The following is a 6,000-nucleotide window of genomic DNA, read 5'->3' as shown; positions in this document are numbered from 1 at the left end:
TATAAGTTATTATCACAACGCTAATGAACAATACTATGCAATAGTAGGAGTTCTTTAACTGAACATTAATTTAAGATCTAAACTTACAGCATTTGAACATGAACTTGTGCCTCGTCACTAACAGAGCTGCAAGTAACGTCTTTGTGCTTCTTGTGTTATTTACACGCACTTCAATTAGGATATATATTTTATACATTTGGTGCAAAATTGTCCCCTTTTCTATTCAAGTTAACCTCATTGCAAAAACATTCCAGTTCACAAAGATCTGCGCTAACAGCCACGCGCAGTTACAGTGAAATTATTAGCGTCTTCAGAGAGTTGGTGACTTTACTATTAATTATTATTATTACAACTGCAATCGGACAAAGAGGGCAAATTTCACTCAACTGCAAAACTTCATGGGCCGTAATATCGTCGCTACGTTTCGTGAACGGGACGTTGAGACGGGGCAGATGTGGCCCCGGAGATACAAATTCAACCAGACGATGAGCGAGATGAACATGAAGCTTTCGTATTTAATGTGACAGCAACAAGACGATAAACGTACATCACACTTCTGTTTGAACAGTTTAGAAAAGACGACATGACGTTAGTACAGGTCGAAGGCTGAATCATGCTTCTGCTGCAGAGGAGCCGCTCTTTGCTTCGTCCATTGCTGCCATGCTAACGCAACGCTTTGGGCTAACGTAACTCTGTGTCAGACGATCGGCGTATGAGACAAATTTGTTCATAGATTGCATTTTGAAATAGTCAAACCGTAGGGAACAAAGCGGCCTAATTATGAGCCGATAACAAAACTATAGTGGACGTTATTCACTCGTTTTAAATGAAACGTTTACACGATCACTGGTTTTATCTTTTTAATCTTTGAATGCAGAAGAGATATAGCTGTAAGAATCTTTTCTGTGGAAAAAGTAAAGGTGTATATATATATATATATATATATATATATATATATATATATATATATATATATATACATATATATATGTATGTATATACATATATATATGTATGTATATACATATATATATGTATATACATACATATATATATATATATAGATACATATACATATATATATATATATATATATGTATCTATATATATATATATATATATATATATGTATATATATATATATATATATATATATATATATAATGGTGCAAAATTGTGGAACTGTAGGGAAGTTGTTTGTAAAAATGACAGAACGTCTGTCCAGCTCCTCTCCACTCTAGCTCTGAACATTCCATTCAATGCACCATGTTGTAACCATGGAGACGGAAGATGGCTTTGATCTGTCCTGACAGGAAAAGCTGTATATAGAACCAGCTGAAAGGGAAAGATTATGTCCACTCTATAGGATTTAACTATTACTACTACAGTTGGATTTACTGAAGAGATGAACATGTACCGCACAATACCTCAATTTGTCTCCATCAGACCACCGGTCTTTTATGGAGACAAAAGTTTTATTGAGGCCATGTTTGGTCCTCAGAACTATCCGGAAACTCCTCCAGAAGAAGGAGATGATCTGCAGGAGAATTTAAAAAAGACCTCGCAGTCCAATGAGAAGTTGAGAGAACAGCTGGGCAAGAAGGAAGAAGAAATTGCCGACCTTTCTCGGACACTCACCGCAACGAAAAACCAGCTGAGCACCAAAGAAGCGGAACTCAAGACAGGAGAGGCCTGGCAGGAACGATTTGAAGCCCTGGTGGAGGAACTTAAAAATGTCTTGGACCGGACCAGGATGACAAACCAGACCCAGGAGGAGAAAGATAAAAATGCCTTGGTGACCACCATAGAGGTTTCCCCCTTTCCTTAAAGGCAGAGGGCTGTTGAGGCTGCAGTGATTAAGTGAGTTAACACTGCAGCCTCACAGAGGCACCTCCACCCTTCGCAAATAAAAATAAAAAATAGATTATTGTACTTCTCTGTATTTGAGACTCGAGACCAATACATATCACCTCCGTCCTTCCAATGCTTTTGAACCTTTTTTAAAAACTGCTGTATTTGGATGTATTGAACACCGTAAGTAACATACAAGTGAAATATATGGTTTGGTACATGAGAAAAATCAAATGTCACAAATGTGCCCCAATGCAAATTCTGGAGACCTCTCCTGAATGTTCTCAAATTTTGAAAGATTAACCCATAAGAACCCAGAACCATTTCTCCTTCAAGGACAATGATGGGGGACATAATACAGAATAAATAAACCACGTAGAACACATGTCTGACATTGTTTTCAAAGTAGTGTCACATGTTTGAAATGTTACATATATGTCACATTGGGCGTACCTTGTGGTATAGAATCACCTGAACATGAGTGGTTTCCATTACTGTCTGAATATTATTTGTTCTCCAAACTAACTGCCTCCCTGTCTCTGCAGCTGACCATGGATCTGACCACGTATGTGAGCATGGAGCTCTTTATCATTAACCCCATCCGGAAGTTCATCAGCATGTATCGCACGATGAAGAAAACCAATCATCAAGTCCCAGAGATGGAGCAGATGATCACAAACCTGGAGAATCTGTCCGTCTACTTGTCAGATAAGGAGCCAGCGCAACTCTCTGTCGACGCCAACAACACTTTGTGGAATCTCAAGAAGGTTTTGTCATCAGCCGAGAAGCTGATTAATAAAATCAACGAGGCGTCCAAGTTGACTCTGACTCTGAAATCCAATTACTACAAACTAAAGTTTGACAACCTGGAAGTGGAACTCTACGAAGCCTTCATGTGTGTCTCATTGGCTCTGCACATCCACTATGATGAGGAGGAGGAGGAGAAGTGTTTCGCTGAGCTGGAGAAGCGTTTCGCTGAGGAGAAGGCCACTCGGCAAAGAAAAGAAGGAAAATGTGTTTTGCTGTAAAAGAAGAGCAGAGTCCTGAGTTTTACAGGTTTTTTTTTGGCATTTGCTAAAACAGAATTTCTGAAAGGAGAGCCCTTTTTGTTTAAAACCTTTAACAAACCAATCCCCCCCTATGGGGCAGACTGATAGATTGTTAAAACTGTAAATCATAGCTTGTTTTATGAAAAAAAGCCCCATTCTGCTGTATTTGGATGTATTGAACACCATAAGTAATATACAAGTGAAATATATGGTTTGGTACATGAGAACATTCAAATATGACACCTGAATGTTCTCTGTTCTAAACCCTCTCTAACTTTGTTCTGCTTCACTTTATCAAAGTCAACCTTTGCAGAGAGAATGTTCACATATTGAGCTATGATTTGGGTTAGAGAATGTTCACATATTGAGCTATGATTTGGGTTAGAGAATGTTCACATATTGAGTTATGATTTGGGTTAGAGAATGTTCACATATTGAGTTATGATTTGGGTTAGATAATGTTCACATATTGAGTTATGATTTGGGTTAGAGAATGTTCACATATTGAGCTATGATTTGGGTTAGAGAATGTTCACATATTGAGCTATGATTTGGGTTAGAGTTGGACCTTACAGCTGCATCATTTTGTATGACATTTTCGAGGAAAGGGCCTAACAATAGATGGTTAAACAATGAAATGTTTCTAAAATTTGTGATTTTGCATTTTAACTTTACACACAAAGATCAAATAAATAGCTCTCTACATGCCAACTGCACACCAATGTGTTGATATGTTGATTATCAAGAGTCTTTGGCATTTGTATATATATATATCTATATATATCTATATATATAGATATATATATACCTATAAGTTTAAGTACCTAAATTTAAAAATACTTCATTACAAGTCAAAACAATCCTGTGTTAGTAAACCATTATTGTTAGAAAGAAGAGAAAACAATCTGTCTGTCTGTCTCTCTGTCTACTAAACTACCTTCACATTAAATAATTAAATAATAAAAACTCCTGTCATAAACATCTGGTGGAAACACCTTAGTCCGGTGTGAACAGCTGGTTTTATCACATGTATTTGTTCCAGTGGATGAGCACTAGGTGGAGCTCTTCTTCTTCTTTCATCCTCTTCATCCTCCTGCAGTCGCTCATTTAATTTGTTTTAATTTTCTAGTTTTTCTTTAAAATGTCAGTTCATGTTATTTGTTTCATTGAAGGTAAAAAAATAAAATAAATGCAGACATATGTAGACACATATATATATATATTTATATATATATATATATATATATATATATATATATACATACATACATACATACATACATACAGAGAAGCATATATATACATATATAGGAAAATATCAACTACAAGTTTAATTTAAGTTTATACTGAAGACAGTTTGACATGTTTATGATCAACCAAAAAACACACAGAGGAAAAACAAGACAAAAGCCATGTATAGATGACATCACTAGATGACATCACTTCTTGATGACATCACTAGATGACATCACTTCTTGATGACATCACTAGATGAAATCACTTCTAGATGACATCACTAGATGACATCACTTCTAGATGAGATCCCTAAATGACATCACTAGATGACATCACTTCTTGATGACATCACTAGATGACATCACTTCTAGATGAAATCACTTCTAGATGACTTCACTAGATGACATCACTTCTCGATGACATCACTTCTCAATGAAATCACTAGATGACATCACTAGTTGACATCACTTCTAGATGACTTCACTAGTTGACATCACTTCTAGATGACTTAACTTCTCAATGAAATCACTAGATGACATCACTAGATGACATCACTTCTAGATGACTTCACTTCTCAATGAAATCACTAGATGACATCACTAGTTGACATCACTTCTAGATGACATCACTAGATGACATCACTTCTAGATGACTTCACTTCTCAATGAAATCACTAGATGACATCACTAGATGACATCACTTCTAGATGACTTCACTAGATGACATCACTTCTAGATGACATCACTTCTCAATGAAATCACTAGATGACATCACTTCTAGATGACATCACTTCTCAATGAAATCACTAGATGACATCACTAGATGACATCACTTCTAGATGACATCACTAGATGACATCACTTCTAGATGACTTCACTAGTTGACATCACTTCTAGATGACATCACTAGATGACATCACTTCTAGATGACATCACTTCTCAATGAAATCACTAGATGACATCACTAGATGACATAACTTCTAGATGACTTCACTAGATGACATCACTTCTAGATGACATCACTTCTAGATGACATCACTTCTTGATGACAGCACTAGATGACATCACTTCTAGATGACATCACTTCTAGATGACATCACTTCTCAATGAAATCACTAGATGACATCACTAGATGACATCACTTCTAGATGACATCACTAGATGACATCACTTCTAGATGACTTCACTAGTTGACATCACTTCTAGATGACATCACTAGATGACATCACTTCTAGATGACATCACTTCTCAATGAAATCACTAGATGACATCACTAGATGACATAACTTCTAGATGACTTCACTAGATGACATCACTTCTAGATGACATCACTTCTAGATGACATCACTTCTTGATGACAGCACTAGATGACATCACTTCTAGATGACATCACTTCTAGATGACAGCACTAGATGACATAACTTTTAGATGACCTCACTTCTCAATGAAATCATTAGATGACATCACTAGATGACATCACTTCTCGATGACATCACTTCTTGATGACAGCACTAGATGACATCACTTCTAGATGACATCACTTCTCAATGAAATCACTAGATGACATCACTTCTAGATGACATCACTTCTTGATGACAGCACTAGATGACATCACTTCTTGATGACAGCACTAGATGACATCACTTCTTGATGACAGCACTAGATGACATCACTTCTAGATGACAGCACTAGATGACATCACTTCTTGATGACATCACAAGATGACATCACTTCTAGATGACATCACTAGATGACATCACTTCTTCAACACGTGAACAGAGTTCTGTGTTCTAACTTTAATGAAACACCAGATCCAGCAGAGACCAGTCCACTGTGGACAGTTCAGATCCAGCAGAGACCAGATC

Source organism: Taurulus bubalis (assembly GCF_910589615.1).
Source record: "Taurulus bubalis genome assembly, chromosome: 9".
Taxonomy (NCBI): Eukaryota; Metazoa; Chordata; class Actinopteri; order Perciformes; family Cottidae; genus Taurulus; species Taurulus bubalis.
Note: the sequence above shows the minus strand (reverse complement) of the source record.